The sequence below is a fragment of the Phodopus roborovskii genome, unplaced genomic scaffold (genome assembly GCF_943737965.1).
Source record: "Phodopus roborovskii unplaced genomic scaffold, PHOROB, whole genome shotgun sequence".
In the NCBI taxonomy this organism is placed as follows: domain Eukaryota; kingdom Metazoa; phylum Chordata; class Mammalia; order Rodentia; family Cricetidae; genus Phodopus; species Phodopus roborovskii.
This window is the reverse complement of record NW_026126511.1, coordinates 35,569,593-35,582,474: the sequence shown is the minus strand read 5'-3', so window position 1 is coordinate 35,582,474 and position 12,882 is coordinate 35,569,593. Positions and strand designations below refer to the sequence as shown.

The window sequence follows — 12,882 nt, the reverse complement described above, 5'->3', positions numbered from 1 at the left end:
TTGTCTCTCCATCCAAATATTGACTTTTTAAATGTCTATATTGGATTATCACAAGGTATAATTCCTATTTGAATTCTAGCTAGACAAAGCTGTTGGTTGAGTTCCACCTGGTCACACTATAAGACCCAACTCCTTTAAGAAGTCCCTTTTATTTCCTTAACATTCTTTTTTTTTAATAGAATTCAAAATATTTTGTTTAGTATGATTTCAGCAAAACTGGGCTGAGGAAAAAAAAAAAAACCCAGCCTTTATAAAGACTTGTAAAAGAATAAAATGAAGAAAGATGCTTAGATAAGTTCAAAGTCGTCTTCTCATTTAATACCTGGCTTTGAAGTCTATATCTGGGCTATAAGGATATTAGCTTTACCAAGTAATGCCTATGACCTAGATAGATCAACAGATGAAACAATGTCTGCAGCTACCCATGAGTAACGGGAGAACATTTGTAGTTTTCAGTGTGGTTAACATGTTATGATGTCCATATTTTTGTTTGTTTCCTTTTTAAATTTAAATTTGAAACAAGATTGTTTTACATGTCAATCCCAGTTCCTTCTCCCTCCTCTCTTCCCCTGTCTTCCCCCCAACCCCCATCTCATCCCCTTTTTGCTCCCCAGAGAGGGTGAGGCCTCCCATGGGGAATCTTCAAAGTCTGTCATATCATTTGGAGCAGGACCTAGGCCCTCTCCTATGTGTCTAGGCTGAGAGAGTATCCCTCTTTGTGAAATGGGCTTCCAAAGTCCATTCATACACTAGGGATAAATACTGATCCACTACCAGAGGCCCCATAGGTTGCCCAGTCCTCCTAACTAACACCCACTTTCAGGGGGTCTGGGTTGGTCCTATGCTGGTTTCCAGCTATCATGAGCTCCCCCTTGTTCAGGTCAGCTGTTTCTGTGGGTTTCTCCAGCATGATCTTGACCCCTTTGCTCATCACTCCTCCCTCTCTGCAACTGGCTTCCAGGAGTTCAGCTCAGTGTTAAGCTGTGGGTGTCTGTTTCTGCTTCCATCAGCCACTGGATGAAGGCTCTAGGATGGCAGATAAGTTAGTCATCAATCTCATTATCGGGGAAGGACATTTAAGGCAGCCTCTCCACTATTGCATAGATTCTTAGTTGGGTCATCCTTGTAGATCTCTGGACATTTCCCTAGTGCCATATTTCTCTTAAAGCCTGTAATGGCTCCTTCTATTAAGGTATATCTTTTCTTACTCTCCTCTGTTCTTTCCCTGACTCAATATTCCTGCTCCCTCATGCCCACCTCTTTCCTCTTCTTCCTTCTAACTCCCTCCCCCCCCCCACGTTACCAATTTGCTTGGGGGATCTTGTCCCTTTCCCCTTCTCCAGGGGACCATGTATGTCTCTCTTAGGGTCCTCCTTGTTTCCTAGCTTTTCTGTTGGTGTGGATTGTAGGCTGGTAATTCTTTGCTCTATGTCTAAAAAACATATATGAATGAGTACATACCATGTTTGTCTTTTCCTGACTGGGTTACCTCACTCAGGATGGTTTCTTCTAGTTCCATTCATTTGCCTGGGAATTTCAAGATTCCATTGTTTTGGGTTTTTTTGTTTTGTTTTTTCGACTGAGTAGTATTCCATTGTGTAAATGTATCACGTTTTCTTCATCCATTCTTTAGTTGAGAGGCATCTAGGTTGCTTCCAGGTTCTGGCTATTACAAATAATGTTGCTGTGAACATAGTTGAACAGATGTCCTTGTTGTGTGAATGTGCATCTTTTGGGTATATGCCTAAGAGTGGAATTGCTGGATCTTGAGGTAGACTGATTCCCATTTTCCTGAGAAACAGCCATACTGATCTCCAAAGTGGCTGTAAGAGTTTGCACTCCCACCAGCAGTGGAGGAGTGTTGTCTCTTCTCCACATCCTCTCCAGCATAAACTGTCTTTGGTGTTTTTGATTTTAGACATTCTGACAGGCGCAAGATGGTATCTCAGAGTTGTTTTGATTTGCATGTCACTGATGGCTAAGAATGTTGAGCACTTTAAGTGTCTTTCAGCCATTTTAGATTCCTCTATTGAGAGTAGTTTTGTACCCAACTTTTTAATTGGATTATTTGGTGTTTTGGTAACTAGTTTCTTGAGTTCTTTGTATATTTTGGAAATCAGCCCTCTGTCAGATGTAGGGTTGGTGAAGATCTTTTCCTAGTCTGTGGACTGCCATTTTGTCTTTTTGACTGTACCCTTTGCCTTACAGAAGCTTCTCAGTTTCAGGAGGTCCCATTTATTAATTGTCGATCTCAGTGTCTGTGCTACTGGTGTTATGTTCAGGAAGCAGTCTCCTGTACCCGTTTGTTCAAGGCTACCTCCCCCTTTCTCTTCTAAGAAGTTCTGTGTGGCTGGATTTAATTTTATGGAAATCTTTTGCTGTGCAGTTTGTAAGGTTTTAACAAAGAATTTCTCAGAGTAGAATAGGAAAACCATTGCTTTGATACCTGTCAAGCAATAAGGAGACCATGATCAATATTTTGTTCACACTTTAACTTCCATTTGCCCTAGAAGGTAAACTAACCTAAAAACAAAACAAAAACAAAAAACTAAATTTTCTAATCATTTTTGTAATCTTGCCAGAATTTCCTTCTGAATTTGTTGATGTTATCATTAATATTGTGATTGTCACATGACTCCAAAAAGGTGGGGAAAAAGACTTTTAAGTCAGGTTTACAATGGCTTATTTACTCAAGCACAAGGATTAGCTATACCACAAATAATTTACATTTATATTTTTACCATGATAAAAGGAGATAGGTCTCTAACTCCCAAATAGTTAGGGGACTTGAAAGACAAGATATGTGAAGTTCAGTAATATATAATATATTAGTATGATATATATATATATATATATATATATATATATATATATATGAAGCACACAATAAGTAAACATGTAAGATTTTAATGTGTCTCCTATTTTAGATTAGTTTTGATTTTCATTGTTAATAGAAAAAAAAATACTTCAAGACTTTAGAACCCCAAATCATAATACTCGAATGTTACTGGTCATAAAAGCAACTCTTAATAAATTGCAAAACATCATGCCATTCATCAGAAATGAGAGTTTCATGTCGTCTACATGACTGTCCTTGACAAGGAAGCATAACCCCCATCTCAATGGTGGCTTCTGGAGCCATTTTTACAAAGTTGTTTTCCTGGAAACTCAAAATATCTGGTTTGCAAACTGTCTCTACATGGAAACAAGGTTATGAAGAGTGGCTAGGTTCCGTTACTTTTACTAGACCATTTCACTGTTCTGTGCTGTCATTATCACCATTGGGAAAACTATGTTTTTATCCTGGCCTGTCTGGCAGTCAGAGTACAGTCCTTGGCTCCTAATTGTGTCATTCTTATACTGAGATCAACTCTTGTCTATTCATAAAATATGAACTATTCTGTGGATTTGTGAAATTAAGTTTAAAAACATCAAGGGAAATGAGGAGGAGGCATTTGCTGGAGGGACCTCTCGTGCTAGGTGCTTTATAGCAATATTATTTAATCTTCAAAATTTCCTTTTGGGGGATGACTTGCCTGTGTAACAGATGAGATGACAGGCTTCCATGGCCAGGGTCATAGACTTGGTTAGTAGCAGAGGGAGGATTTTATTCTATTGCTTCCTCCTAAAGTAGTGATGATGACCTCTCACAACTGCAGTGACCACATGCTGCTCTTCGTCATTGGAACAATAGCCATAAAAAAAAAAAAAAAAAAAAAAAAAAAAAAGAAAGAAAGAAAGAAAGAAAATAAGCTTGGCTTATATATTTAGAGTTTATTTGGGTCAGATATTATAATTAAGACAAAATGAAATGTGCTTGGTATTTGTAAAAATAGGTCATTTAGCTTCCTTGATTGGGTTATAGTCCTAATAGGGCCAAGGTTATAGATTTCATGCATGTGTAGACTAAAACTGTATGAAAGGGTATCCCGGCTACAAACTAGCCCTGATCTTGTCTAGTTGCCTTTTTCTTTTTGACAAAAGGACACATTTCTTAGTAAGCAGATATTACTATTAAGTTTCAGACCCTGAAATACGTCCATGAGGTATATAAGGGCAAGAACAAACAAAATTCCATGGCAAGGCATTCAGAGTCCTTTTCTCTAGCTTTCTGAAGCACAGTACACCATCATCTGTTGTCATCTACTGTGAATAGCACACCTGAACTGAACTCCTTTCTAACATAACCCAATACCTACTGATCATCCCCATCTCTCTGTGTTCTTCCCTGCTCTCTTGGCCTTTAGTAACCACCAGTTAAAGTTTTTAGATTCCGTACGTAAGTTAGAGCATGTGGAACTTGTCTTTCTTTTGTGTCTGGGTTATTCAATCCAATGATATCTAGCTATGTCTGTGTTCTTCTTACAAATAACAGGAGTGAGTTCCTCCCTCCCTCCATCCCTTTTCCCCTCTTCTTTCCCTTCCTCCCTCCTTCCTTTAAAATATTGTTGACTAGTATTCAATGGTTGATGGATTTTTTTTTTCTTCTTCTTCTTTTTTCTTCCCCAAGACAGGGTCTCACTATGGAGCTCTAGCTGTCCTGTAACTTATTATGAAGACCAGGCTGGCCTTGAACTCACAGATTCCCCTGCCCATCCTTCCAAGTGCTGGGATTAAAAATGTGTACCCCTACAGGGGATCACTAATTGTTTTTTTAACAACTTGCTGTGCTCTGGGGGGTTACCTCATTTGGTTTTTAACCCCATTAGAAAGAAGTGAAGGCTCATGGATGAACCTGACTATGTAAGTCACTCGCAGCAAGTGAGTAGTAGGGTGACTTCCTGCAGCTTTGTGTTGCTGGAACAGGATGCCTGGGACTGGTATAATGAGCAGGCGTTTATTTGGCTCACAGCTGTGGAGGCCGGGAAGTCCATGATTGAGTTTTATCTGAGGAGAGCTTTCTTGGCAGAAAGGTAGAAGGGCAAAGAGCATGGAGGAGGGGCAGGAAGAAAGGACAGGAATGAAAAAGAGAGTTGAGAGAAGATACGGGTCAGACTCACTTTGCACATCACTAATCCACATTCCAGGTAATGACATTAATCCATTCATGGTAAGTAGCCTTCATAACCTCATTACTCTTTAAAGACCCCATCTTAACTGAGGATTAAGTATTGGACTCATGCTCTTTGAGGGACACATTCAGACTATAGCAGCAAACAGAAGAGCAGTCTGTCTTCTCTGATAGTTCTTAGTTCTGTTCAGTGGAGAAAGGGTTTACTATTCTGTTTTTTTAAAATAAAGATTTGGGGCTTGGGAGATGGTTGAGTTCCGTAAAGCATCCACTGAGTTTGGATTCCTAGCACCCATTACAAGCCAGACAGTTACATATCTGTAACCCTAGTGCCGTGGTTAGGGTGGGGTGGATACTGGACCAATACAAGACAATCTCTTGAACTTGCTGGTCAGCTGGAGTAGCAGAATTTGTGAGTTCAAGGCTCAGTGAGGACCCTGTCTCAAAAATAAAATGGAGAGCAGTTGAAGAAGACACTCAGTGCTATCCTCCATCTTTGCACTCAGGTGTGTACTTACACATGTTTGCGCACCCACAAACATACACTCACAGAATACAAACCTTAACATGTAACTTTTCCATTTCCCTTTTCCCACGAATGACTTACTTTTAAGTAAATGTGAAGCTTTTTGAAATCTATTTTCATTAAATAGCAATAATTTGCACTTTAATAAGTAGCATTACTTTTTCGTTGTGGTGGTGCTTTGATATTTAAATTGTTACGTTCTGGATGCCCCTTGAGGGTGCTGTCATTTTGTAAATGAGGCCACAGACATCCAGATTAATTACTTGCCTGAGGTCTTATCAAATTGGAAGCAAATCTGGAACAGGTCATGGACCTGCTTTTCCTTTGGACTCCTTTATGTTCACGTGTTTGGTTATTAAAGCTGAGGTATCAGCTGGCCGGGTCAGGGGAGCTTGTTTTATTTTCCCCTGACTTTTATTTGAAAGATTTAGGTCTCTGTCACTTCATAGACAAGAAAGACTCTAAAATTGGTGACTTCTCTTCTGAGGGACCTCCACAGCTAATAGTACCAATTAAAAAAGAAAGAAAGAAAGCATGTGCACTGCTCTTTTAGAGTTTGGAAAATTTCAAGAGAGAATGTGCAATGTTTATCAGTCTGTATAGAAAAGCTTCCTATTGTCTAGAGTAATTTTCTCAAACTGGTCCTTACTTTGTTCTGTTCTCACAGCAAGTGTAGGCGTCGAGAGCTGTGTCCTTCACTTAGTTCTAGGCTTCATTAACAGTGTGTAACTGAGCAGTTGTGTGTGTGGCCTGCTGTGAGTCCTCAGGACCAATGGATCTTGCTAGGGAGATGCCATGTCTATGAGAGACTAGGGAAGGCCAGCAGTACTCCTTCCCATTTCAGTAATGAGCAGACATGGGATAAAGGAGACATCACTGAATGAGGGCAAGATGCTTGTCCTGTTTAGGCACAGCATTTGTAGCATTTTTTTTTTTCTATCCAACTATGTTGAAGCTTATATATGGCCCAAAACATTATTGATATGTTAAAGTGCTTTCTATTGTTATATTTTTTTTCTCTAAAAATATAATCACATTGTAGTAATGAAGTTGGAAAGTGCTAATTAAAGCATTGAAATATTTCATAGGTGTTTACAGAGGCACCAGGGAGCAATTTGGTCACCAAGGCAGTGACTGGCACTGGCTTTTAAAATCCAGTGTTTCAGATTTCCTTCCCACAGGGCATCTGCCTAAGGCCTTTTCCTGTCAGCTAATGTTCTGTCTCCTACCTCGAAAATTTAAATATGCACCACAACTTGTGAGCTTCGGGGACTTGACCTGTCTGGGGAGGCAAGGGCGTGAAGACAGACATGCAGACACGCGTGCAGAAAAGCTGGGGCCGGGTGGGTCGTGCTCACTGCAGTGCAGCAGCTCCAACTACTCCCCAGCCCTGCCCCTCAGCATGTTTATTAGGCATAGCACAGCGGGAGGGGCTAGCTAGTGGTTGCCAGTCTGCAGGCAGCAGTCCCTATTGCAGTCACCCACCAGGAGGAAGCTGCAGTTGCTGGTTTTTTCACAGACTGGCCAACGACTTGTAAACATTTGTACCTGTACACACTGTTAAGATTCACACTTGGACCAGAGAAAGAGTTGCCATCCCTCTGAGCTTGGGGTGGAGGGAGGCTTTGTCAGCCCCTATGGGTCTGAGGTCCTTGATGTGGCCATGCCCATGTCAACACTACAAATGTACTCAGGGCTTCCTTGCCTCCTTCTCAGATGTGCACATAGATAGTAAGTGGATGCTTGTGGCTTACAACCTTGTTACCAAAGGGCACACGAGATATTAAAAATCCTCTAGGATACTTTGCTTGTCATTATTTTATTTTGCTTAATAATTGTGCTGCTTTATTTTTGGCACAGACTAGGGTCCCTCCACCAAACTGACCAATGTGTGTGTGTGTGTGTGAGGCAATTTTTGATTGCTAATTATTTCAGAAAGCCTAACCCACCATGGGTGGTACCATCCCTGAGCAGTTGGGTCTGGGATGTATAAGAAAGTTAGCTATGAAAGGGTAACTAAACATCTCGGCATCTGTTTCCATCAGTTACTGGATGATAGCTCTCTGATGACAATTAGGGTAGTCACCAATCTGATTACAGGAGAAGACCAGTTCCAGCACCCTTTCAACTATTGCTAGAAGTCTCAGCTGAGGTCATCCTTGTAGATTTCTGGGAGTTTCCTTTGCACCAGGTTTCTACCTGACCCCAAAATGCTCTGACCCTCCCATATGCCCCCCCCTTAAGACATGTCTTTCATTACTCTCCTCCTCTATTTGCCCCCAACCCAGCCAAGCACTGGGCCAAGCTCCAGGAACCCTGTTGAAGAGAGGGAGGAAGGATTCACCAGCCAGGGGAACCCGCAGAAACAACTAACCTGGCCTCACAGGAGCTCACAGATGCTGGATCTACAGCTAAGGAGCCCTCATGGGACCAACCTAGGTGGTCTACATATGTGTGACAATTGCATAACTTGTTCTGCTTGTGAGACTCTCAGCAGTGGGAGCAGGGCCTGTCCCTGCAGGCTTTTGGGAACCTATTCCTCATACTAGGTTGCCTTACCAAGCCTTAATATGAGGGAAGGAGCTTAGTCCTACCACAGCTTGATATACAATGCTTTGTTGACACTCATGGGAGGCCTACCCCTTTTCTGAACAGAAACGGGAGTGGATTGAGATGTGTGTGTGTGTGTGTGTGTGTGTGTGTGTGTGTGTGTGTGTGTGTGTGTGTAGAGAGGGGAGGTGGGGTGAGAGGGAATGGGAGGTGAGCAGGGGGGGGGGAATGCAGTGGAGATGTAAAATAAATGAATACATTTAATTACAAAAAAGGAAAGAAAGAATAGAAAGGTAGCTAAGCAAGCTGGGAAAGCAAGCCAGCAAGCAGCACTTTTCTGTGGTTTCTGCTCCAGGCCCTGTCTCTTGGTGCTTGCGTGCTTCAAGCACCTGCCAGGGCTTCTGAGGTTGGACTGTAGACTGTGAGCCAAATAAAACCCTTTCCTCCCCAAGTTGACTTTCGTCCTGGTGTTCATCCCAGCCACAGAAAGCAAAATAGCTCAGTAATTCTCTTCTTTAATATCCTCACACTTGGATTCAGCTGTGATGTGAAACAGCTAGTTTATTTCCACGTACTACATAAAATTAATAAATAATATCAAATTAGAAACAGTTGGAGAGATTTCCTGTTTTTTAAATTTTTAGTTGAGGGAAAGGAGTAAAAAACATTCTCAGTTGAGCGGTGGACCTCCTAGAGACTTTACAAAGGGCTTGCTCCAACACCAAGTGAAACCTCCGTACGTTTTAGTTCAGTAATTCATTACTCTCTTTTCTGTATTCATCCACAATTTCTTCCTCCTCATTTCAATATGTCCACAGTTTGAATCATTCAACAAATGGCTGCTACTGCCCATCCCGAGCCCCGCTGGGTTCCTGCAGCAGGATTTGTCCTTCTTGAAGAATGTTGCTCAGTTTTGGTTTGCCCGCTGTTTGCTCGTGTTTGAAATGATGCAGTTCTGTTAGGCGTGTGCAGGAGTGAGGACGTGTTAGAAACCCACTGTGTGAAACCAGTGGGGCTCATTATGGCAGCATTGGTTTTGACCACACGGTTAGAGTGCATTCTCGCAGTCCCTCAGTGTTGTTGTGGAGTATTACTTTAACAAGCAAAGATGTGTTACATCTGTTTCTGTTTTAGAACATTACTTTAGGTAAAGGTGTGCTACGTATTTTTCACATTTTGGAATATCACCTTAACTATGTAAAGGTGTACATTTGTTTATGTGCTACATTGTTTATGTTGTAGAATTACTTTAACTGTGTGAAGGTGTGTTGCGTGTTTACGTTGTGGAAAATCACTTTAACTATGCAAAGATGTGTTACTTTTGTTTGTGCTGCATTTGTTTAATTATGTAAAGATGCATTGCTGTTTCACCTTGCCTGCCTACGCACCTGATTGATCTAATAAAAAGCTGATTGGCCAATAGCTAGGTGGAGAAAGGATGGGTGGGGCTGGTACGCAGTGGATAAATAGGAGGAGAAATCTAGGTTGGAGAAGGAGATGCCAGCAGCCTCCAGCCAGCCAAATGTGGAAGAAGTAGGAAAAGTAGGACGTGCAGTATGAAAAGAAGGTAAAGTGTCCTGAGACAAAACGTAGAAATAGGTTAAATTAATAATAATAAATCTCCATGTCATGATTTAGTAGCTAGTTGGTATCTCAAAGCCTTCTACACATTTTTTTATTGATGTTTTTGTCATTTATGATGTCTTGTGGAAAGATATTTGCGTGTATACAGACAGCTAGTTTCTCCTCAGAACTTTACCATCTATTATGATTCTTGCCAGCCACAATTGTGATGTCTTCCAAATGGCAAACTTTTCTATTTATTATTATGTACATTGGTGTTTTGCCTGCATGTATGTGTGTGTGAAGGTGTTAGAAGCACTGGAACTAGAGTTAGACAGTTTTAAGTTGCCATGTGGTGCTGGGAATTGAACATGGGTCCTCTGGAAGAGCAGCCAGTGCTGAGCCACGTCTCCAGCCAGTAGCAGGGCTCTTACCTTGAGGTCCCTACTGTGTGAGATTTGCTCTGGAGGAGAGGTGCAGCATAGGTAAGGTTTCCACAGGGTCACCAGGGTACGTCTTTTAACCCATCACTTTTTCAGTTTCCCATTGCAACCTGCCCATTAGAGTAGCTGAAAGAATCTGTATGTTTGGCATGTTTCTGATGTGCTCTCTCTGGATTTCATGTGCAGTGGGCCACAGTACCTGTGAGTGGAAGAAGGCAGAGCTGTGTATTCCTCAGTTCATGTTGTGAGACGTTGCTTTTCTTGCTTATAGCTGATGAACTATGAAATTTTGATCTGTGTATTTCTGTTTTTTTCTCAGTGAACCAACCTTATTTTCTCGGTGAAGCTTTTAAAAGTCAAATAGTTTGCCTCATAAGGGTTGATTAAAAATTTAACTTAAAACTTAGAGGGGGTTTTGCTACCAGTAGTGATACTTAGAGCCTTTTTTTTTTTTTTTTAATTGTGAGCTATGAGTTCTTGAGAAGGTAGGCTTCTTGTGAAAGGCTAATCGACCTCTCACCTGAGATGTGTTTTTGTAAGAGAGCATCTCAAGTCCGCCTGTGTCAGTTTTGTTGTTTGAGTTTTGATAGCCCAGAAACCATGGTTACCCCATTCCTCAGAGGCCCTGAAGTCACCTTGATTCATTCAATAACAATAAATAAATAAATGTCACAAGATGATAGTCAGTTTCATAGAAGAAAATCAAAATATTAGCAGTAATGATAGATTTAAAGGGCTATTCATGAACTGATTTTTGTCTCATTATGGGATAATTATCTTTAGTCTATTATTAGATCCTAATATTATTTCCCTGTAGTGTTCATAGATACTGGAAGTAAGTAACCCCTTGTTATATAGGGCCAAATTCAACAATTTATTGAAAGGAAATCCTGATTAAGGAATCCCTGCTTTTTCTTTGCTATTTGGAAAAATGAATGCTGTCGTCTTCAGGAATTTCTCTAGCTATTGGATAGGGTAGGAGCAGTGGGGGAGGGTAGGGAAGAGTTAGCTCCTTTTTAAACTAGTCACTAAAAGGGAAATTAGATTTAAAGAAAGAAGTCATTGTAAATAAAGATGGTAATTTTCTAGTTTTGTACAGGGGGAAACTTTACAAGTTCACCATCACTAAAGGTCTACACGTGAAGCAACTGTTAGCAGATGTTGCAAATGCTGTAGGCTTCTATAGTAAGTTGAACAGCTCAGACCCTTAGAGATCTAAGGAATAAAGATGGTCTGATCTAGGGAAGGGGATAGAAAGGGATGAGTTGAGAAATATTTTGGCCTCTTTCTTTTTGAATTTTTTTCATTTTTGTTTTCGACAAGGGTAGACCCAGGCTGGCCTTCCTCTTGTCTCCTATAACCTGGGATGTTGGGCTAGTCACCATGCTGGGTAAATTCAGTTAAGGATATTAGATAGGCAGAATATGGAGATAAATTGAATCTAGGAGATGAGACACAACCTTTGGATCCTATCATAGATGATTGGATTCCCACTTTAAAGATGTGCTGGGTAGTTTTTGTTAAATCAACAAAAACGTGATTTGCTCTGTTTCTAAAGTCATATGGGAAGAGAGAACTTAAGGAATTTCTTCCATCAGATTTTCAAGTCTGGACATTTTCTAGATTAATAATTGAGGTGGGAGGGCCCAGCCCACTGCAGGTGGTTTGAGTTATAAAAGAAAAGCCCCTAAGCAAGCTGTGGAGAGCCAATCGGTAAGCAGCATTCTTGTGTGGTTCTTGCTCCAGGTCCTGCCTTGAGTGGCGTTCTTGCATTTCTGCAGTAATAGATCATTACCTGGGAGTTGTAACACGTGACAAACCTTTCTTTCTCGTTGCTTTTGCTCATGGCTGTTTATGAAGCGCAAACTAGGATAGAAATGAAGCAGATTTGGGGGAAATGGGAGATGCTCGATGTTGTACAGGGGCGTAGGGGATGCTATGGGATCTGATTGCAGGCATCCATGCACTGCAACCATGTGGATCTGAAGCTTGCGGGAGCTTGAAGTTGGAAAGCCATTATCACAGAAAAGGAGTCTGGATCATGTGACAGAGATTCCATGAGATGCTGTAGAGTAAAAGCCATGGATTGTGAGAGTAATTCTGGACCCACGTTTAAAGAACAGACAGCAGGAGAGTTAATCTAAGAAACCGTGTCAAGAGGTCAAAGGTGATTTTAAGGAGTGGCAATAGGTAGTTAGCAGTATCAAGTCTGTTTGTGCTGCATGCAGAGAACTGTGAATTAGCTATTTCTTAAAGCTGAGTTTCAAGGATTTTGATGCAACACATTTTGTGTGTTCAGGATCTGTCAGTTGAAGGAGAGGCTTTACTGTTTTCTGGTCCATTATCATTTACTCTCTATTTCCCTCCATTACGAATTTTCCTAAACCCATGGGGATACAGTGTTCATCAGCTCAGTCAACTAGATGCCATCACATGAAAACAATTTAATGGCTCATTTGTAAACATCATGGCCTTCCAGCTTCCCTACCTATCTTTTGGGCCTCATAAGACACTTAGGAATAGAGAAGCCACACTGTTGCCTTTGTTTCTCTTTAACTGGGGAATCGGTTTCCTTGTTTAATTCTATTACCCATTCACAGATAACTGTTAGTTTTCTATTTCATTGGCTATGTAATCTAAAATGTAATGTTGAAAAAAAAAAAAAAGCCCTAGAGATCATTTCTGGCTCTTCATTTAACAGATGAATAAACAGGCACAAAGAGGTAAAAATCATTTGCCCGAGATCAGATAGGCAGAGAAAACAAAATTAAGATCGAATCCACCTGTCC

The 12,882-nt window shown here is 40.9% G+C and overlaps 1 protein-coding gene across 1 annotated transcript in view; it reads left to right on the top strand.

Moving 5' to 3' along the window:
* Positions 1-12,882, top strand: part of Vwa8 (von Willebrand factor A domain containing 8) — a 296,436-nt gene that overhangs the window by 56,494 nt on the left and 227,060 nt on the right. The window lies entirely within an intron of this gene.